Source organism: Silurus aristotelis (assembly GCF_946808225.1).
Source record: "Silurus aristotelis genome assembly, chromosome: 26".
Classification (NCBI taxonomy): Eukaryota; Metazoa; Chordata; class Actinopteri; order Siluriformes; family Siluridae; genus Silurus; species Silurus aristotelis.
This window is the reverse complement of record NC_139599.1, coordinates 943,798-968,268: the sequence shown is the minus strand read 5'-3', so window position 1 is coordinate 968,268 and position 24,471 is coordinate 943,798. Positions and strand designations below refer to the sequence as shown.

Here is a 24,471-nt window from a genome sequence, read left to right as displayed (position 1 = left end):
AGTTTTAAAATTAAAGAAAAGAAAGGAAAAAAAGGAAAAGAAAGAAGAAAAAGAAAAGAAAGAAAAGGTTGAAGCAAAGAAGGAGGACAAGCGGGTTGTCATTGATCGCCAATTATTTTCTATCCCTCCATTTTTTATTACCTCCCACCCTCTCTCTGTCCGTACCATGTGGCTGTGTGACAGTGTGTGTGTGTGTGTGTGTGTGTGTGTGTGTGTCTGCCTTTGTACAGCGAGCTGTCAATAAATCCCCAGAGGTCAGTTTGTCTGGGAGAGAGAGTCAGACACAATACTCTGGGCTGCCATCGCTGTGCCCCACCGCCGTAACAAAAGATTGCCAAGAAAAAGACAGAGAGATAGAGAAAGGGAGGACAGGAGGAAAAGGACAGAATGATAGAGAATGAAAGAATGAGAGAAAGTGAGTGAGAGAGAGAGAGAGAGAGAGAGAGAGAGAAAAGAGAGAGAGAGTGAGAGGGAGGATTGGGGTTAATCAGAGGCACCGTAATGAGGCGAACGTCTCATAAAGAATGCAGACTGGAAATCATTTTTGTCAGAGAGAAAGAGGGAGAAAGAGAGGGATAGAGAGATGGAGGGAAAGGTGAGGGTGGGGCAAGTGTGTGTGTATGAGAGAGAGAAAGAAAAACAGAGAGAGGGATGTCATCCCCCTCGGAATAATATAAATCTTGAATATGTAAATGTTGAATGGTGCGCTGTCCTGGTGTTGAACGGTGCTCATCTCGTCTCGTCTCGTCTCAGCCTTTCTCTCTGTCTGGCGGGAAAACGGAGGACGCCATGTTTATTTTTGACGCCCTCTGCGTGGCAGGGTATAATACGGACATAAATATATTAATGAGCCTGAGTGATACGCTGACCTCATTCTCTCCCTCGCTTCCCCCCGACGCTGAGCCCCAGAGACAGCGCTGCCTCCGCCGCTGAGACTCCGCCCTCCACCGCCCTGATTGGATGACGGAGGAGGTGTGGTAGCGAGGGATCCGTACCTAGACCCGGGCATTTGTGCACACGTGCGTGCGTGTGTGAGTGTGCTCCGTGTTACATCACCGATGCGTCAGAAGCTTTCAATTCGTTTCCCTTTAACCGCACCCCCGTTAGCGTTACTATGACAACACTCCTCAGGTGAGCCCTTGCCGAAACGTTCCTGGTCTGTTTATATCACATGTAGGTAAGGAGTCTCCAGTGTCAGTTTTTTCAGGCTAAAAGTTTGAAGAGGAACAGGTTTGTTAGTTGAATTAAAAAAAATATAGACACCATTAGTTTGGGTTTGATAAGAAGTGTTTGGGGTTGCTGGAAGGAGTCTCCAGTGTCAGAGCTGTGAAGGAACGTTTTTTTCTTTTGCTGTTCCCTGGAAATACCACAGATGTAGTCATTTCTTAAAGTTAGTTGTAACAATAATAGGATTAAGTTACCACAAGTCCGTTAAAGATTTGAGTGTAACAGTGTTCGAGTCGCTGTGGTGTGAAAGAAAAACCCATACACGCCTTTCCACTCAAACGTGCTTCTTCTCCAAACTGTTAGAACAAACCTGGAGACACACAACTGTATAAAACATCTCTGGATGCAGGAGCATGACATTTTCCCTTCACTCGAACTAGGAGACCCAAATCTGTTCCAGCATGACGATGTCCCTGTGCACAAAGCAGCTCCATTAAGGTTGGGTTGAAGTGAAAGATCTCCTGATATAAAGCTCTTTTGAACATCTTTAGGACGAATTTTTCACACTGACTGCACCCCAGGCTTCCTCACCTCACCTACATCAGTCTGAAGGAATCTCTACAAAATCTGGTGGAACATCTTCCCAGAAGAATGGAGCTCATTATAACAGTAAATGAGAATTAAACGTTGATTGAGATGCTTAAAAAGGAGCACATAGGAATCATATGGTCAGGTGTCCACAAACTTTTGGCCCTACAGTGTGTGTATATAACAGTATATGTAATAATACCGATAATGTTTGGTATCTTGTGTCTTCTGCAGTCCATTTATTTATTATTTTTTTTTACATAAAATATAGGAATAATATAAAAACGATTAAAAAGGTGACATCTGAAATCTCGCGACCCTCCCAGACGGCTAGACGTTTTTTCCTCCCGCAGATGTTTAGCGCCGGCGCTTGTCCCTGCGCTCTGAGATCCCATCGTCCAATTAAAGCGGATCGCTCGTGTCTGACTGAACACAGGAAATAATACGGAAAATCGCTCCCGCTCTTCCTCTTCTTCCTCATGGACGCCGTCGTTCGATTTGAGGGTTTTTTTGTCGTCGCCGCCGTCTGCTTGTCGTTCGGCTCACTAATTAAATTAATGAACGATATCAATCAAGGGGCTGAGTGCTTTAAAAACGTAACTCCTGCTGCAATTAGGGATAAACGTGGAAATGAAGAGGATAATGCGTCTGAAACGTGCAGGCGCGAGCCGGGCCGGGACGGGACGGTGTGGGGGTGGGGTGCTTGTGCTCTGGTTGGGGGTGGGGGGTGTGTTTGGGGGTAATTGATTTAGTTTTTTTGCTCCCGGCGTATGAACTGGCGCTGGCAGGAGATCCGTCATTTGCATTGGCAAACAGCATTAACGGACACCTACGCAGCAGCAGAGACGCTGAACGCATCCCGCGCTCTCGCAGAGTCAAACCTGAGACGGAGGTACGAGACATCCCGTGCCGTACGCCGCGAGAGCGTAATCACTTCCTGACGCGACGTTTACCACGTAAACCCTGCAGGTGTCGTGCTGTTACAGTGATTATTCTCCTTCAGCAGCACGCCCGCTGTGTTTTATTCCCCTTACGCCACTCTCACGCTCTTCACTCCGTAAAAAAAAAAAACCCCCGCAGTACTTTTTATCCGTCTATTGCTACATTTACTGTCACTGGGCGAGACACTGAAGACTCCTTCTGTAAATGTTTAAACAGTGAATCCTCGAGTCCCTTTCATTGCCATGGAAACGGTAACGTATCGGAAACAGGGCCGTTAACACAGTCAGGGCTGAGGCTCTGGAAAACCGACCAATCATGATCCAGAAATCGGCATGATCTGGAATTAGATTTCAGACACAATAAAGCTCTTATTTTACAAGCCTGGTGTGTGTGTGTGTGTGTGTGTGTGTGTGTGTGAGGAGCAGAAGGAAAGCAGGCGTTGAACACTGCTCAGAGGTCTGCTGAGGTGATGGTGGAGTCGGCTCAGGGTCAGAGCTGGAAAATTAGGTCGGGGTGGAAATGTGGGCCGGAACCGCAACCGGAACCAAATATAACACACACACATGTACACACACACACACACACACACACAAAGAGTGTGTGGATTTTGGGAGGAAAACTGAAACGCTGGAGCTCTACCGTTTCAGGGAGAGAGAGAGGAGACGGTGAAATGTTTACTCTGGATCAACTCGATGAAGTGTACTAAAGTGTTACACACACACACACACACACACACACACACACACACACACACACACACACACACACATTCCTTTTGCTTCATTTTATAACCGAATGGTATTTTCGGGTCGTGATAAGGATTTGGACGACTCTCTTTCTCTTTCTTTCTGATAAAAACATGACGTGTATCAACAAGCATTCCGATCGAACCGTCCCTCCGAATCCTCCTGCTTTTTTCTATACGATGCCAAAGAACACACACACACACACACACACACACACACACACACAAACCGACCCAGACTATGACACTGGCCCGAAAAGCTAACAGCAAGCATGCTAAAGCGCCCGGGGGGATCGGAGTGTGTGTACGACACGCAGCAGCCGATACAATACAAATAAAAAAAGAATACAAAAGATAAGAAGAAGAGAGAACGAGAGAAAAGTGGTGGAAGGTGCCGACCTGTTCGGGCATATCCCCGCCGGCCGAGGCGACCAGGTGCCTCTGTCCTTCCCTCGTGCGCTTCACATGTGAACTCTTGTCTTGTTTAATGTGTAAACCGAAGAAAAAAAAAAAACGCGATAGTTTTTACGTCTCAGGCTTCGGCCTGCTCGAGCTTCCTCCGTCTCTCTCTCTCCGTCACTCTCTCTCTCTTTCTGGCACGTGAAAACGAGGAAGTGAAATACAGCGAGCGTGTAACTCTGTGCACTTCCTATGCACCAAACACGCTGGGGCTGACCTGAAACGACCCCGTGCACTCCAGGCTCGAGGCCAAGTCGCCCTTTCCGAAGGAGCAGAAGAACAGGAGAGAGAGAGAGAGAGAGAGATAGAGAGAGAGAGAAAGAAAGGAGGAGTAAAAGGAGGGAAGAGGACGATTTTTTTCCCTCCTTCTTTCCCAAATCCTCCTCCTGTCGGTTAGTGAACACTCTGGCTTCGCTCCAAGCTGTTTTTTGGGTTTTTTTCACGCTTTACTCAAGCTGAAATGCTCCTCTCCAACATTTTTTTTCTCCGTCTTTTCAATGATTTTGTGATTTTCGATGATTCAAATCTAGAAAAGATCTCGTTTCGGTTTTTCTCCGTTTTGTTTGTGTTCGTGTTTTTTCCGCCTAAACGTTCCTTTATGTTCGGCAAACTTCTTCAAGCTGACTTTGTGTGGAAAAAAATCCTCCAGAGAAAACAACTGATGCCTCGTGGTGCGGTAAAAAAAAAAAAAAATCCAAAACCCTGTTATAAATGCGAGGGTTCAGGTTTAATGCAGGAGGCGGAGTCAACTCTGAGACATGCCTGTACGGTGCAGGATACGCCTCACGATATTTATCACCTAGTTACCTGGAGCTAGCTGAGTCAGAGCTGTGTGAAAACTTGTAGGAATAAAAACGTTTATAATTACTTCTGTTACAAATTATGAGTTCTGATGACCAAGTAGTAACTTAAAAATATGGTAATTTAAGACGTGGGCGTGGACGAGCACCGGTTCAACATTTGCCTGCTGTGAGAAACGTACAAAGATTTTATAATTTTGTCGTATTGCTATTGCCATCGTAAGATCACAAAACATTTAGTTGTACCATTGAATTCGCGGACCATCTGTGTATATAAGACTACACAGGAGCTCTATGGGTGGGCGGACCATAGTCTATAGCTGGTCAATCATAGTGACACTAGCCAATCAGGAGGAGGCAAGTCTGTCTGTCTGTCTGTCTGTCTGTCTGTCTGTCTGTCTGTCTGTCTGTCTGTCTATCTATCTCTATCTATCTATCTATCTATCTATCGGTGGATTTCTCTCATTCTTAATCTCTCTCTCTCTCTCTCTCTCTCTCTCTCTCTCTCTCTCTCTCTATTTCTCTCTCTCTCTCTCTCTCTCTCTCTCTCTCTCTCTCTCTCTCTCTCTCTCTCTATCTTTTAATTCATTCATCAGTCTCTCTATTTCGGTCTACCTATATTTATTGCTTATTCTATTTCTCCCAGCATCTTTCTTTGTCTTTCTATCTCTGGCTCCCTCTGTCCTTCTGTTTCACTTTTTCCCTCCCTCTCGCTCTCCCCCCTTACTCTCTCTCTCTTTCTCTCTTTCTCTCTCTCTTTCGGCCATTTAGAGTATATCCCAGAAGAGAAACGGAACGGAGGTGTGGATGGATGGACAGATTAAGGGGGATGACATCACCCCGTTAGAGGAACAGAAAGGGCAGAAAGTCAGAGATGATGTGATGAGATGATGATGGAGAGATCAGGATTAGCGTTAGGCTAGCTGTGTGCTGTTGAATGTTAGCTCTGTGAGGAAACTCCGGCTTACTGTGGGATTATACATTATTCCTTTATTCCTCGGTTTTCTATGGAATCGGCGTCACACGACAATGAGCCGTGAGAGAGGAAGTGATATAAAGTGTTATAATGCGTATGAAGACAAGTGTGTGTGAGTGTAAGTAAGATTACAGCGCTGTGGAAACCCGAGTGGAAAGCAAGAGACCTATTTTTTTTTATTTAAAAGATTTGTAATTATTGTAATTTATTTACGACGCCGTTTTGGTGTTTGGATTTAGCGGAAGCTAATCACAGCGCTAAAGGCTTGATGCGGTGATGTCAGTCCCCTCTCATTAGTGCTAGCGGTAACGTGACCTCTAGCAGTAACCCGGCTTAATTACGGCTAATTGTTATAACAGGTAGTGTTTGCCAATAAACCCTGCAAACAAACGCTCGTTAACTGAAACACATTTTCACAATTACTCGTTCACTTTTACCTCTCACACTTTTATCTTCTCACACTTTTACCCCCTCACGCACGTGTACCTCCTCATGCTTTTACCTCCTCACTTTTACACTGCTTAATTATACATCTGCTCAATCATACACTTTAACCTCCTCACACACTTTTACCTCATCGTGCATTTACCTCCTTAATCTTTTACCACACACTTTTATCTTCTCACACACTTTTACCTCCTAACACACTTTTACCTCCTTAATCTTTTACCACACACCTTTATCTCCTCACACGTGTACCTCCTCACTTTTACACTGCTTAATTATACATTCTTACACGTTTCTTTATAATTCTACCTCATATACTTTCACCTCTTATACTTTTAACTCCTTATACTTTTACCTCACATACTTTAACCTCCACACACATTGACCTCCTCACAATGTTACCTCACATACTTTTACCTTCTCTCACATTTACTTAACATACTTTAACCTCATATACATTTACCTCCTTATAACTTTACCTCACATACTTTCTGACATATCTCCTTTCTCACACATTTACACCGCTTAATTTTACATCCTTACACTTTTTCTCACAGGTTTTTACCTTACAATTTTACCTAACATGCTCACATACCTCATATAATTTTACTTCCTCACTCACTCTACATGCCCTTACTCCCCTAACCTTTTATCTAACATACTTTTACCTCCTCATAATTCAACCTCACATATTTGTTCACCTATTAACACTTCACCTTGTACCGCTTCACACATTTACCTCAAAACACAGTGACCTATTCACACTTTTACCTCACATACTTTTACTTTCTAATGCTTTTACCTCACACACTTTTACCTTACACACGTTTACCTCCTTACATGATTACCTCACACACGTTTACCCCTCATACACTTTTACCCCTCACACACTTTCACCCCTCTCATACTTTTACTTTCTAATGCTTTTACCTCACACACTTTTACCTTAATAATTCAACCTCACATATTTGTTCACCTATTAACACTTCACCTTGTACCGCTTCACACATTTACCTCAAAACACAGTGACCTATTCACACTTTTACCTCACATACTTTTACTTTCTAATGCTTTTACCTCACACACTTTTACCTTACACACGTTTACCTCCTTACATGATTACCTCACACACGTTTACCCCTCACACACTTTTACCCCTCACACACTTTCACCCCTCTCATACTTTTACTTTCTAATGCTTTTACCTCACACACTTTTACCTTAATAATTCAACCTCACATATTTGTTCACCTATTAACACTTCACCTTGTACCGCTTCACACATTTACCTCAAAACACAGTGACCTATTCACACTTTTACCTCACATACTTTTACTTTCTAATGCTTTTACCTCACACACTTTTACCTTACACACGTTTACCTCCTTACATGATTACCTCACACACGTTTACCCCTCACACACTTTTACCCCTCACACACTTTCACCCCTCTCATACCTTTACTTTCTAATGCTTTTACCTCACACACGTTTACCTCCTCACATGATTACCTCATACACTTTTACCCCGCACATACTTTTACTTTCTAATGCTTTTACCTCACACACGTTTACCTCTCACACACTTTTACCTTACACACGTTTACCTCCTTACATGATTACCTCATACACTTTTACCTCACACACGTTTACCCCTCACACACTTTTACCCCTCACATACTTTTACTTTCTAATGCTTTTACCTCACACACGTTTACCTCCTCACATGATTACCTTATACACTTTTACCTCACACACTTTTACCTCTCACATACTTTTACTTTCTAATGCTTTTACCTCACACACATTTACCTCTTACACACTTTTACCTCACACACGTTAAACTCCTCATATGATTATCTCATACACTTTTAACTCACACACGTTTACCACACAGACTTTGATGCCTCACACACTTTTACCCCACACACTTTTACCCCTTAACAGAAACCCCCCACAAATAATCCTGAGAGACTTATCACCACATTTTGTTAACGCTCTTTGTGTAAACCGCACTGAATAAACAAATAAAGAAAGAAATACTTAAAAACTAGAAGGAAGTTTTAATCAGAGCAGTAGTGAGGAGTGTACGGTGAAAAACGTCACGCCGCCTCGTGATTGTTTTCTTCCTTGCATGAATGTGACGTTTCACAAAACCGTCTCAGCAGAAGGTGAACCATTTGACTGCTCATGTGACGGACCACTGAACAGCTCAAACCCCCTGGAGCAGACACTTTCTCTCTCACACACAAACACATGTATATACACACACACACACACACACACACACAAACACACACACATGCATGCACACAATTACCGCCTTATCATGGTGCTACAGGAGTACTGTAGCAACTGCCAAATTTTTAGGCTCAAAAAAATTGTAAAGCATAAGCAAAAAAAAAAAGAGCTGAAGTTCATGAGAACCCTTTATATAAAAGTTAAATAAATAAATAAATGGACGTGGTCTCGGAGACGGAGTGGAACGCCCACCAGAGCTCGCCATGCTCCCGCAGCATTTCACCTCTGACCCCTCGTTCACCCCTTCAATCACTTAAGTGATGGCCTGGATCTGAAAACACGACTGCGCTTCGGCTTCGCCGCTGCTTCCTGCACTTCTGCCTTCTATCTTTCTGTCTTTATTTTTAAAAATAAAAAATAAATGATGAATTCGTCTTAAGTGTCTGCTGCCGTTGGCGAGGCCGAGGCTCAGAGGAAATCCCTGTCCTGTGGATATACAGCTTTTTTATTTTGTTTGTTTTCTTTTTTATTAAATTTTTTTTTGGGCCGGTGGGTGGATCAACTACAAATTGGGGGGAAAATTACAAAATCGCAGCTGCAGATAATCGTTAAGGAATAAACACTGTGTGTGTCGTGCTGTTACGGTAAAACAATCAGTGATGGGAAGATCGGATAATTTTAGTAGTTCCTTGAATCAAAATGAATGTTTAGTTATTTAGTTAATTTCCTTCTTTTGATGAGAAATCAAATAAAATGGTCAATTTTCAACATGCAGATTCCCAACACATCTACATACACCAACTATAACTAACTATAGTTCCAATAATAAAAATATGACAATGAATTTAAGACAAATTATAATAAACAGAACAAGTAGCTTCACCTCATATCTTTTGGTCCGTATTGTCATTTCTTTTGTCACGTGATTCCCGCAATTATTGTAACAATTATGTTAAGATTCGTAAACAAAAACCCTGATCTATTACATTGTGTAGGGTCTACAGGAGTCATGTGATCAAAGAACATAAGACTCTGACCAGAGGAATCGAGAGATGAACTACTCAATTCTGTTTCCTGTACATAACCTACAGAGATTTTGTGACGCTTTGCTCTGTGATCGAATCAGTCTTTGTGGCGACTCGTTCTTCTGAGTCGCATTAAAGACTCGGTCAAAAAGAACTAATCGCTCATGAACGACCCGTCGCTAATGGATGATGTGATAAAGCATTAATGAGATCCATTACCCACACTGCTCAATAACATACCTGACAATAAAGCTGCTCTACTATCTGAACTTCTGCTTTAGAGAATGAATGGACTCATTCCGAATGATCAGGAGCGGCACTGAGGTGCGAGACGTTTCCTCAAAAAATCGGTGTGAGCGCTAACCAGGCACGAGTTCCAGCATTTGGGATGGAGCTGTTGATTAGTTTCCAAAGTAATCAGGTGCTGCTAGTTATAATTATCCTGGATAAATTAGGAATGAGAAAAAGCACACACACACACACACACACACACACACACACACACACACACACACACACACACACACACACAGTGCCAGGACGATATGCCCTGTGATTAAGCAGAACTGGTGAATGAGCTGCTGGTTGTGATTAAATGGCGAAACGCGGTGTGTTTTCTCGTTACGCTGTAACGCGGCGGCGGTGTAATGCACTCGCGACATGAACGCCGTGCGGCTGAACGGCGGGGATTTTTTGGCAGCGACGCGAGTGTGAGCACGTGTGAAGAGGCTCCGGTTCCGGGGGCTTCGCTCCGTGCCAGAATTCCTCGGTTGATAAAAAAAAAGAATAAAAAATACGTTGTAAAAAAAAAAAATAATAACCGAAGTGGCATTTTTGTTCTGGGCGGCTTGCGTTCCTTTGTCGGATCCGGTCAGAGCGTACTGGCCGTCTGAGGCGGATAATCGACCTGCCTGATGAGGGATGTTTTATTTTTAAAGCTGTCCTTTTGCGGTATGGAGTCCTGTGCCATATCGTGATGCACCTATATATAACCGTGATATCGATAATGACCTATAGCGTAAGGTTACGCCTCACCGTCCCCCTCTCTTTCTCTCTCTTTTTCTTTCTCTCTCTCCTTTTCTCTCAAAATAAGAAAAGATAATGGCTTAATAGAAGGTTGAATCTTAGAATGAATTGCCCGAGTATATCATATTTTTCACAGGTCTACCAACCATATAGGCCACTGTAACACACACACACACACACACACACACACACACACACACACACACACACACATCCGTGTCACTGGTGTCCTGAGAATAAACTTCCATCTACAGTATGTCTGTTCACTGCAGCACCTGGCTTCACTTGTGCACAGTGGTGAGGAGGTGGTGGGGGTCGGGGGGCAATACTTTTCGCAGTTAATAACTGTATACTCAGGCTCAGGAGGGATGTATGTATCTATATATATATATATATATCCCAAGTGGATGTAACATTAAAAGGAATCAGGAACTAGAGGGAATGCAGGAACCTGATCTGCTCCCTAATGTCTGACCCCTGACCCTGGAATGCCGGCTCTGACTCCCAGGAATTACTTCATCAATCACTGGCTGAGCCGAAACAGGAATCAGTGGGACTGTAAACAGGAAGTTATACACAGATGAATAATTTTACTATATATATTTATATATATATATTTGCATCTCGAAGCATAGCCAACAATAAAATATATTCAACATACGTATGAAACTGCTACCGATATGATTCCACCCTATTATGATGCAAAACAATCTGATTCAACAAAATGGAAAGAATATGATACTATGCAACTCAATATGGTACAGATAGTTTAATTTATTTCGTTCTGACAAACAGCAAATTAGCAATTTACTTTATTAAGTGCTTTCTGACTTCTAACGCATGGCCCCTTTCACACACACGCCTTCGTAGTGCAAAAACAAATAAATAAAAGATAAAATAAATCCAGACGTTCTTTCCCTGTTGTGTCTGCAGGAAGATGCAGCTCTGCCTCTGCCATTGATTCTATGTGAGAATTCTTTGTGATCCGTAGTGTTGCAATACGTCAAATTTCATGTAGCAGCAGAGGTGCTGAGAGAACGCGCTCGAGAAATGAGGAGAAATCAATCTACATATATGTTAGTGTTAAGATGGTTCTCACACTGGTTCTCTAAACACATCGCTTGTCTGTTGTCTGTTCAGTGTCTATAGGATCTTTACGATATGAGTATGTAAGGTATACAGGAAGTCTTTATCTGGACTCACACATCTACTATGTTTTCTTACCCAAACAGGACACAGCTTTAGCTCAGGTTTTTTCCTGTGTGTATAAACTTGTCTGTTATCTGCATTAAACTAAAGAAAAACATATGTGCCATGCTGTGTGCTGTTTGATTCTTCCCTGATCAGAAAAGGCACCACGGGCATCGTAGATCGCATTAAAAACCTCTCGATGAATGACGGTTTGTTGGCCATAATAAAAATCTAACAATATCAAATATTGGTCACAAACTTTTGGTCACTTTCTAAAACATAAAACTATAGCACATAGAAATAAATCCGTTTTTACCAACGTAATTATGTAAAAAAAAAAAACGATGCATCGCGATACAAACACCAACCTGTACCCGATACACAGTTAAAGAATTCGATGCTTAATATCGTCAAATTTTAAGCTGATGCACCCATAAGACATTTATACGACATTTAAAGAAGGAGTCTCCAGTGTGAGCAATTGGCAACAATCAGAGACAAACACATAAAGGCTGGTGAACAGAACAACAGGGACTCAAATGTAGGAGTGGACAAGTGTGTGTGTGTGTGTGTGTGTGTGTGTGTTACAGAGAGGCCTGAGCGATGAGGACGGCGAGAGTTAATAATACGTGCAAGCATGGGCAACGTGTCCGTCTCTGAAGGATGAGAGAGAAGAAGAATTTACAGAACAGAACAACAGTCAATAACCTCCACAACGGAGCTCAGAAAAAAAAAGACTGGTGACTGAAGAGTCATCTACTCTAAGGGCAGGCTGGAATGAAGCACTTGGCGTTGGATGAATGGAGCCGCGTGTGTGTGTGTATGAGAGAGAGAGAGAGCGAGAGAGAGAGAGAGAGAGAGAGAGAGAGAGAGAGAGAGAGAGAGAGAGAAAATAAAATACGAGTATGAATAATAAGCGCTATAAGATCTCTCCTCCGTCAAATCTCTCTCATCTGAAAAGGTGAGAAGCTTCCGGACTGCGCTCGAGGACAAAGGCCTTTCAGTGGCGTAAAAAGCGCCAGCGTTCGCTCGGGTTTGACCTTTAGCACTGTTTTCTTTTTTTTTACCCTCCTTTTAGCTATGTTTGCAATTGATTTGCATTTGAAGATTAGCCGTTAAAGCTTTTTGTTTTTTTTTCCCCCTCTGCAGCAAGAGACCAAACGTACTGTAGGCACAATATTAATAATAATAATAATAATAATAATAATAATAATAATAATAATAATAATAATTCACCTGCATGGCACGTTTTGTTAAAAAACGACTACTTATGTGGTAAAAGAAATCCTGCCTAACAGAAAGAAAATGGGAAAAATTTCCCTAATACAGAGATTTCACAGAAATTCAAGAGGTTGAAGCGATATATTGGTAAATACTGAGATAATCAAAAATACTGATATCATTTATAACACAAGACACAGACATGAAAAAAAAATGTAAAGCTTTTACATTAAAATCTTCGGATATTTCATCACAGATCAAAAGCTACATTAATATATAATCAGATGCATATAAATGAAGATTAGTTTTAACACAAATTCTCTGTGAAATGAGGATCCATTTATCCAGAGTGTATAAGACATAGAGTTCGACACACTGCTACAGAAATCCATAATGCCAGAGATCTTAATCAATTCCTGCTTCAGGATTCACTACGTCACCACATCTGCACAACATCTACAAAACATCTACACAATATAGACACAACATCTTAAAAGCATAAAAAATAAAAAAATTCATTAATAATCATTTTTGTCTTTATTCCAAAGGGAAAATCGACATACTGCAGCATTAACCACATTTAGAACCCCATAAAAAATAATAGATGAAAATTTTACTAAAACACAAACGGGCCAAAAACGTCTACTGTAACACAAACAGGATAAAAAGCGTCTACTGTAACACAAACAGGATAAAAAACGTCTACTGTAACAAACAGGATAAAAAACGTCTACTGTAACACAAACAGGATAAAAAGCGTCTACTGTAACACAAACAGGATAAAAAGCGTCTACTGTAACAAACAGGATAAAAAACGTCTACTGTAACACAAACAGGATAAAAACGTCTACTGTAACACAAACAGGATAAAAACGTCTACTGTAACACAAACGGGCCAAAAGCGTCTACTGTAACACAAACAGGATAAAAAGCGTCTACTGTAACACAAACAGGATAAAAACGTCTACTGTAACACAAACGGGCCAAAAGCGTCTACTGTAACACAAACAGGATAAAAACGTCTACTGTAACACAAACGGGCCAAAAGCGTCTACTGTAACACAAACAGGATAAAAAACGTCTACTGTAACACAAACAGGATAAAAACGTCTACTGTAACACAAACAGGATAAAAAGCGTCTACTGTAACACAAACGGGCCAAAAGCGTCTACTGTAACACAAACAGGATAAAAACGTCTACTGTAACACAAACGGGCCAAAAACGTCTACTGTAACACAAACAGGATAAAAAGCGTCTACTGTAACACAAACAGGATAAAAAACGTCTACTGTAACAAACAGGATAAAAAACGTCTACTGTAACACAAACAGGATAAAAAGCGTCTACTGTAACACAAACAGGATAAAAAGCGTCTACTGTAACAAACAGGATAAAAAACGTCTACTGTAACACAAACAGGATAAAAACGTCTACTGTAACACAAACAGGATAAAAACGTCTACTGTAACACAAACGGGCCAAAAGCGTCTACTGTAACACAAACAGGATAAAAACGTCTACTGTAACACAAACGGGCCAAAAGCGTCTACTGTAACACAAACAGGATAAAAAACGTCTACTGTAACACAAACAGGATAAAAACGTCTACTGTAACACAAACAGGATAAAAAGCGTCTACTGTAACACAAACGGGCCAAAAGCGTCTACTGTAACACAAACGGGATAAAAACGTCTACTGTAACACAAACGGGCCAAAAGCGTCTACTGTAACACAAACAGGATAAAAAAACGTCTACTGTAACACAAACAGGATAAAAACGTCTACTGTAACACAAACAGGATAAAAAGCATATACTGTAACACAAACAGGATAAAAAGCGTCTACTGTAACACAAACGGGCCAAAAGCGTCTACTGTAACACAAACGGGATAAAAACGTCTACCGTAACACAAACGGGATAAAAACGTCTACCGTAACACAAACGGGATAAAAACGTCTACTGTAACACAAACAGGATAAAAAACGTCTACTGTAACACAAACAGGATAAAAAGCATCTACTGTAACACAAATAGGCCAAAAACGTCTACTGTAACACAAACAGGATAAAAAACGTCTACTGTAACACAAACAGGATAAAAAGCGTCTACTGTAACACAAATAGGCCAAAAACATCTACTGTAACACAAACAGGATAAAAAGCGTCTACTGTAACACAAATAGGCCAAAAGCGTCTACTGTAACACAAACAGGATAAAAACGTCTACTGTAACACAAACAGGATAAAAACGTCTACTGTAACACAAACAGGATAAAAAGCGTCTACTGTAACACAAATAGGCCAAAAACGTCTACCGTAACACAAACAGGATAAAAAACGTCTACTGTAACACAAACGGGATAAAAACGTCTACCGTAACACAAACAGGATAAAAAACGTCTACTGTAACACAAACGGGATAAAAAATACTTTATTTAAATGAAGATCATGGACAGTATTTTAGGGTCAAACACGTGAGGGGCAAAATCGTACACCTTCTACATCACTGTTTGAAGGAGAAAAGACTTTTAGCTACGGAAAGCGTAACAGGACACAAACTCTCAGTGCAGTGTCTGTAGCTTTAAGACGTTTTGTTTGTGTGAATATTCACAGATGCAAAAAGTAAACTGTAGAATCATAAACGCGGGAAAAACCCGTCTAAGGCGAGCCAAACTCACACACACACACACACACACACACACACACACACACACACACACACACACACACACACACACACACACACTGAGTAGGCTGCCTGTTGCTTTAATGTTTTATAGCGTTACATCAGCAATGTGTTGTATAACTGGCCCAGTTCATAAAGAAACTCGGCGTAACAAAAGAGAACAGGAAGAGCTGAATGAGAAGATTTCGACACTCGCTATAAGATGATTAGAGTCTCGTGGAAATGATTGACCTTACGCTCGAGACCACTTTGGAATGTTTTTTTTTTTTCCCTCTGAGAACCAGAGTAGCTTGAGTGTATGGCACTGAAACACTGTGTGTTATACCTGTGTGTGTGTGTGTGTGTGTGTGTGTGTGTGTGTGTGTGTGTGTGTGTGCACCATAAGCAATGTGTTTTGGGTAAAAACACAAGAAGCAAACAGAGCCGATTGGCTGTTGGAGTTTTAAAGCGCTCGGCTGAACAAAGGCGTTGTTTTGCTCGAAATCCCAATGAATAATTCTCAATCTGGCGAGAAAAAACTACACAAAAAACAATAGACAGCCCCCCCCAAAAAAGCTGATCTGACCTTCAGTGATTAATGGCAGCGGTGTGAAGGAGACGTGTCGGGACAAAAGCCTCGCACCATTTATTATTATTATTAGTAGTATTTATTATTAGTTCTTTTGAGTGAATTGTGTGTGTGTGAGAATAATAAAAAAAAGAGTTTCATCCCTGGGTCTTGTCGGATGTGTTTGAAGTGTTTCGAATAAAATTCTATTCTATTCTATTCAGTGTGTGAAAAATGAAAGCGGTACAGAAGCCAAACAAATGTTGTGCAGAGTTTTTTCAAGTTTCACAAAAGTCACATTTAAGACTTTATTAGACCTTTTTAAACCATTAAGAAAGAAATGTAAGACCTTTATCACGACATCAAAAACACACACACGAGTATGCGGTTCGCGAGCCGACCGTAACCGAGGACTTAAACGCATTGTTTAAAGCCATGTATCTTTCAACTTTCACTTCACCGTCGCTAAATAAGTCAAATCAGTTTTACGTCTGTGGTACGATGAGAGAGTCGCTGCAGTAACAGGAAGCTGATTGGCTGCTAGTCGTAACACAGTGAATTATATTTGGAGCAGTGAATAAAAAAAAACTAAAACACCACGAAAACTAACAGAAACATTCTAAAGTGCTGCAGGAGCATTTCAGGGAGCATCAGAAGTAACGTTACATGGACATCAGAAAAATGAATACCTGTTTAAAACGATTTAAGACTCAGAACAGCAAATTTATGACTTTGTAAGGCCCAAAATTTAGAAATTTGACATTTTTTTTTAGAATTTTGGATTTAAGACTCTGTGGAAATCCTGAGTGTGTGATGAAATGCAGTTCAATGACAGCGTGATAGAACAGAGTTTGTTATATTTGTTTGTTTCTTTCTTTCTTTCATTCTTTCTTTAAAACTGCCAGGATGCGACTTGGATTACGGGAGAATCTTGAGGAAGCAGCTGGAGGAACCGAGCTCTTCAGAGTAAACTTTACAGAATGAGGAAGAAGAAGAGAAAAAGGAATGTTTAGCCTCTGTGCTGAACGAGAAAGAAAGGAAAAAAAAAAGGGAGAAAGAAAGAAAGAAATAAAGAAAGTAAGAAAGAAAGAAAGAAAGTGCGCGGAACAATGCCCATTCCCTGAATTCCTTTCTAAATATACGTATGATGGAAGGAGTGAGTGTGCAGAAGTGAAGGAGATGAAAGCGAGGCTGTAGTACACGCTCGTTAATAGTATATAAACATCGGCCCATATGCTGGCGCTCACAGAGCAGCTGCCATCGTCAGTCACTGAAAAAAAAAGGAAAAAAAAAACGAGAAACGAGAACGAGAGAGAGGACGAGAGAGAGAGAGAGAGAGAGACAGGGAGGGAAGAAAATGAGAGAGGGAGGGAGACTGTATAAGGGAGACTGAATGAGAGAGAGAGAGAGAGAGAGAGAGAGAGAGAGAGAGAGAGAGAGAGAGAGAGAGAAAGAAAGAGAGAGAAAAAAAGGTACGTCTCTGCCAAATTGTCTTGGCAACACCATTTGTCCTGGCAACAGGTCGGTGCACCTCTCGCGCTCCCTCACTCTGCGAAAGACAACAAAATGTCTCCTCTCTCTCCTGCAGCTGGTTGAACACACACACACACACACACACACACACACACACACACACACACACACACACTCACGATCCGGGCCTGGCTCCCTTAAACCGGTCCTCTCTCTCTCTCTCTCTCTCTCTCTCTCTCTCTCTCTCTCTCTCTCTCTCTCTCTCTCTCTCTCTCTCACACACACACACACACACACACACACACACACACACACACACACCACCCTGTGCCTATACAGTACAAGAAACATCTGGGCCGCTTACATATTAAAGATCGGGAACTTGGAAGATATTGATCACATGAAGAACAAAATATGGTAATTTGCAATAAATGAAAAGAGAGAAAAGGAGAGAGAGAGAGAGAGAGAGAGAGAGAGAGAGAGAGAGAGAGAAGGAGAGGGAAGAGCAATAAACCTTAAATAAATTACCAACCCAAATCAGTTCAGTGTTATACAAGACAGAACTCAGAAATAAAAAAAATAAATATAAGCTGAGAGTGGAGGAGTAAAGGAGGGAATTAGAAAAGGAGGAAATAAGGGTAGAAGGGAAGGAGGGAAGAAGTGAAGGAGAGAAGGAGTGAGGGAGTGAGGAAGTAAATGAGAGAAGCACTGAAGGATACAAGGAGGGATAGAGAGAAAGAGTAAGGGAGGGAAGAAGTGAAGGAGAGAAAGAGAGAATGGGTGGAGGAGTGAAGGAGTGGAGGATTGAAAGAGTGGAAAAGTGAAGAAGAGAAGGAGTGGAGGAGTGAAGGAGAGAAGGAGTGAAGGGGTGGAGGAGTAAATGAGTGAAGGAGAGGAAAAGTGAGGGAGTGGAGGAGTGAAGGAGAGACGGAATGAAGGAGTGAAGGAGAGAAGGAGGGGAGGGGTAAAAAAACTGAAGACGTGAATGAGTGAGGGAGTAGAGGAGTGAAGTCACACTCAGATGGAGGGATGAGTGGAGGAGTGAAGGTGATATAAAGAGTAATGAAGGTGAGACCTGTACACTCTCACTCACTCCTGCCTCGTTCATTCGTTACTAAATAATCTGCTTTATGGTCTGGAAGTTCATCAGACGCTTCCTGCAGATGAATGAAGTGTGTTTAGTTGGCTCAGAGTGTTGAAGAGTGTGTGTGTGTGTGTGTGTGTGTGTGTGTGTGTGTGTGAGAGAGAGAGAGAGAAGGCAAAGTCCAAACTCCCTGCAGCAGCTCTGTACAGCTCCGGCGTTGTGGCTGGAAGCAGCAGCAGAAGGAGGTGTGAGCTGCTGCTACCTGCTGCTGTGTGGAGCCTCGACGCCGGGACGCTTCACAGCCACGTGCGCTAACGGCCTCTTAATGAGCACGTGGCTGATTGTTTCATATTTTTTCCCATTTGTTTTTTTTTTACTTTCTTTCTCTTTTCTTACGTTTCTTCCTCCCTCTTTTGCGTGTATTGTTCGCTCGCAAATTGTTCCGAGACTCTGAACGGCAGACGAGTCGCAGGCTGCCCTCTTCTCTTCTCCAAAATGGAGGACAGTGTGTGTCTTTGTGCCGAGCGTGAGTGCACAGCTCCCTCCTCTAACCGACCCAGGCCCCGTTTCTCACAAACACATACACTGACAGAGAGAGAGAGATAGAGAGATAGAGAGAGATAGAGAGAGAGAGAGAGAGAGAAAGAGAGAGAGAGAGAGAGAGAGAGAGAGAGAGAGAGAGAGCATGGCTGTAAACAAATCAGAAGTAAACTTGGCACTGCTGCCAGAGAGAATGCTTCGCCTACCTCGGTTTTATTTTTTCATCTCTCTTTTACAAACCACTTCCAGATATTTTTCCCTCCAGAAAACTCTCAGCGATCCTCACGTGGACTCTGCCGAGCGCCATATGGGTGCCGGGGTTAGCTGAGGACACGCATGCACCTTGGCAAATGCACAACTTCCCTATTAGAATCCAAGATACATTTCTCACGCGAGGTGAAAACGCCTGCCTGCTCCCGTATGGATTTAAAGGGCCGACGCGCCGCCTGCCTGCCTGCCTGCCTGCCTGCCTGCCTGCCTGCCTGCCTGCACACCCTGTCTCTTTGCCTAAACAAAATATGTTTGGTAAAGAAATTTGGTTATTAACCATCAACTGCCTGACAGGTTTTTATCTATGTGTTCATGCAAAAAAGCTCCTGGCAGCTCGTCCGTGCCATCTGTGTGCCATTTCAATGGAAACCCGACTCGCGGCCCGGTGTTTAGGCCAAACACGCCGCTGCCGTCCTGTTTATATTCAACAATGCACACTGCACTTACACACTTATACAGAGCTCCGGCTTTGTGTCCTGAAATCTCCTCGTCTCAGAAAACTTCTCTCCTGGTAACAAAATGATGTGATGATACGATACGTTTTACGGCGTTTGCGCGAAGCTCTTCGGCTGAAACCACGTCCAGATTCGGCGCTCGATTCGTTTCAGGTTCGAAAAAGGAATCGAATGAAACCATCTTTTTTTTCACTTTAAATGATTCCACCACCTGTGAGAGAATTCGTGTTAGTTCACGTCCCTCGTCGTATCGTGTGTGTGTTCTGTGTGAAATCTCTTGAAATGTTTTTTCTTACGTTATTGGGAACCGAGTAGGAGGATTAATGTTAACCAGTAATATGGTGATTTTATTCGTCTCTCGCCACAAACCACACCAGATACAGTATCACCGAGCCAAAACACCAGGCTGCTTTGCTCGTCACGCTGCAGAGACAAAAGTCTCCTGATATTACCTTGTGTTTTACTCAACAAAGTTTTGTATATATGCTGTATTTCATGTACATGATGTGCACTGTGTAGAGTTTGCATATAATAAGGGATATTTTGTGATATGATTGTGTATATAGTAAATATTGTGAAATTAGTATAGTGTATATGGGGTATATTGTGTATATTTGTGAATACGTTATATTTTGTTTATATAGTGAATATTTTGTATATGATTGTGTATATGGTATAAATGTGTATATGGTGCATATTTTTGTATACTATGTAAACGGTTTAAATTGTGTATAGCCTTTAAGGGTGCATATTGTGTATATGCTGTATAATGTGTAGATAATTGTATATTGTTTATATAGTTTATATTGTATATATAGTGTATATTGTTTAAATCAAATTTAGTTTTATTTGTCACATACACATACATACAGGGTACGACATGCAGTGAAATGTCTATATTGTATATATACTTTATATTGTTGTACTGTATATTGTATATATAGTTGTATATAGTTTATATTGTATATATAGTTGATATTGTGTATATAGTTGTATATATTGTTTATATTGTTTATATTGTATATATAGTTGTATATAGTTTATATTGTGTATATAATTGTATATATTGTTTATATTGTTTATATTGTATATATAGTTGTATATAGTTTATATTGTGTATATAGTTGTATATATAGTTTATATTGTGTATATAGTTGTTTATATAGTTTATATTGTATATATAGTTGTATATAGTTTATATTGTGTATATAGTTGTATATATAGTTTATATTGTGTATATAGTTGTTTATATAGTTTATATTGTATATATAGTTGTATATAGTTTATATTGTGTATATAGTTAATATTGTGTATATAGTTGTATATATTGTTTATATTGTATATATAGTTGTATATAGTTTATATTGTGTATATAGTTGTATATATAGTTTATATTGTATATAATATTGTATACAGTTTATATTGTATATATAGATGTATATAGTTTATATTGTATATATAGTTGTATATAGTTTATAGTGTATATATAGTTGTATATAGTTTATAGTGTGTATATATAGTTGTATATAGTTTATATTGTATATATAGTTGTATATGGTTTATATTGTATATAATATTGTATACAGTTTATATTGTATATATAGATGTATATAGTTTATATTGTATATATAGTTGTATATAGTTTATAGTGTGTATATATAGTTGTATATAGTTTATATTGTATATATAGTTGTATATGGTTTATATTGTATATAATATTGTATACAGTTTATATTGTATATATAGATGTATATAGTTTATATTGTATATATAGTTGTATATAGTTTATAGTGTGTATATATAGTTGTATATAGTTTATATTGTATATATAGTTGTATATGGTTTATATTGTATATAATATTGTATACAGTTTATATTGTATATATAGATGTATATAGTTTATATTGTATATATAGTTGTATATAGTTTATATTGTATATATAGTTGTATATAGCTTATATTGTATAAATAGTTGTATATAGTTTATAGTGTATATATAGTTGTATATATTTTATATTGTGTATATAGTTGTATATAGTTTATATTGTATATATAGTTGTATATAGTTTATATTGTATATATAGTTGTATATAGTTTATATTGTATATATAGTTGTATATAGTTTATATTGTATATATAGTTTATATTGTGTATAGTTTATATTGTGTATATAGTTGTATATAGTTTATATTGTATATATAGTTTATATTGTATATATAGTTGTATATAGTTTATATTGTATATATAGTTTATATTGTGTATAGTTTATATTGTGTATATAGTTGTATATAGTTTATATTGTATATATAGTTTATATTGTATATATAGTTGTATATAGTTTATATTGTATATATAGTTTATATTGTGTATAGTTTATATTGTGTATATAGTTGTATATAGTTTATATTGTGTATATAGTTGTATATAGTTGTATATATAGTTTATATTGTGTTTATAGTTGTATATAGTTTATATTGTATATATAGTTGTATATAGTTTATATTGTATATATAGTTGTATATATAGTTTATATTGTATATAGTTTATATTGTATATATAGTTGTATATATAGTTTATATTGTATATATAGTTGTATATAGTTTATATTGTATATATAGTTGTATATAGTTTATATTGTGTATATAGTTGTATATAGTTGTATATATAGTTTATATTGTGTATATAGTTGTATATAGTTTATATTGTATATATAGTTGTATATATAGTTTATATTGTATATATAGTTGTATATAGTTTATATTGTGTATATAGTTGTATATAGTTGTATATATAGTTTATATTGTGTATATAGTTGTATATAGTTGTATATATAGTTTATATTGTGTATATAGTTGTATATAGTTTATATTGTATATATAGTTGTATATAGTTTATATTGTGTATATAGTTGTATATAGTTGTATATATAGTTTATATTGTGTATATAGTTGTATATAGTTTATATTGTATATATAGTTGTATATAGTTTATATTGTGTATATAGTTGTATATAGTTGTATATATAGTTTATATTGTGTATATAGTTGTATATAGTTTATATTGTATATATAGTTGTATATAGTTTATATTGTGTATATAGTTGTATATAGTTGTATATATAGTTTATATTGTGTATATAGTTGTATATAGTTTATATTGTATATATATAGTTGTATATATAGTTTATATTGTATATATAGTTGTATATAGTTTATATTGTGTATATAGTTGTATATAGTTGTATATATAGTTTATATTGTGTATATAGTTGTATATAGTTGTATATATAGTTTATATTGTGTATATAGTTGTATATAGTTTATATTGTATATATAGTTGTATATAGTTTATAGTGTATATATAGTTGTATATAGTTTATATTGTATATATAGTTGTATATAGTTTATATTGTGTATATAGTTGTATATAGTTGTATATATAGTTTATATTGTGTATATAGTTGTATATAGTTTATATTGTATATATAGTTGTATATAGTTTATAGTGTATATATAGTTGTATATAGTTTATATTGTGTATATAGTTGTATATAGTTGTATATATAGTTTATATTGTATATATAGTTGTATATAGTTTATAGTGTATATATAGTTGTATATAGTTGTATATATAGTTTATATTGTGTATATAGTTGTATATAGTTTATATTGTATATATAGTTGTATATAGTTTATAGTGTATATATAGTTGTATATAGTTTATATTGTGTATATAGTTGTATATAGTTGTATATATAGTTTATATTGTATATATAGTTGTATATAGTTTATATTGTGTATATAGTTGTATATAGTTGTATATATAGTTTATATTGTGTATATAGTTGTATATAGTTTATATTGTATATATAGTTGTATATAGTTTATAGTGTATATATAGTTGTATATAGTTTATATTGTATATATAGTTGTATATAGTTTATATTGTGTATATAGTTGTATATAGTTTATATTGTATATATAGTTGTATATATATAGTTTATATTGTGTATATAGTTGTATATAGTTTATATTGTGTATATAGTCGTATATAGTTTATATTGTATATATAGTTGTATATAGTTTATATTGTATATATAGTTGTATATAGTTTATAGTGTATATATAGTTGTATATAGTTTATATTGTATATATAGTTGTATATAGTTTATATTGTGTATATAGTTGTATATAGTTTATATTCTGTATATAGTTGTATATATAGTTTATATTGTATATATAGATGTATATAGTTTATATTGTATATATAGTTGTATATATAGTTTATATTGTATATATAGATGTATATAGTTTATATTGTATATATAGATGTATATAGTTTATATTGTATATATAGTTGTATATAGTTTATATTGTGTATATAGTTGTATATAGTTTATATTCTGTATATAGTTGTATATATAGTTTATATTGTATATATAGATGTATATAGTTTATATTGTATATATAGTTGTATATATAGTTTATATTGTATATATAGATGTATATAGTTTATATTGTATATATAGATGTATATAGTTTATATTGTATATATAGTTGTATATATAGTTTATATTGTATATATAG

The 24,471-nt window shown here is 37.9% G+C and overlaps 1 protein-coding gene across 8 annotated transcripts in view; it reads right to left on the bottom strand.

Annotated features, from left to right (window-relative positions):
* The window catches only part of zbtb20 (zinc finger and BTB domain containing 20), a 58,323-nt gene that overhangs the window by 14,185 nt on the left and 19,667 nt on the right, over positions 1–24,471 (bottom strand). Inside the window, exon 1 of one of the 8 annotated variants that reach the window (XM_083531289.1) lies at positions 19,346–20,386. The exons of 5 other annotated variants lie outside the window; for them this stretch is intronic. The gene's annotated coding sequence lies outside the window, so the exon portion shown is untranslated. Of the gene's footprint in view, positions 1–3,814; positions 4,926–19,345; positions 20,387–24,471 lie in introns of those variants that run through there. 2 more of the 8 variants (XM_083531285.1, XM_083531290.1) reach the window with 2 other exon arrangements.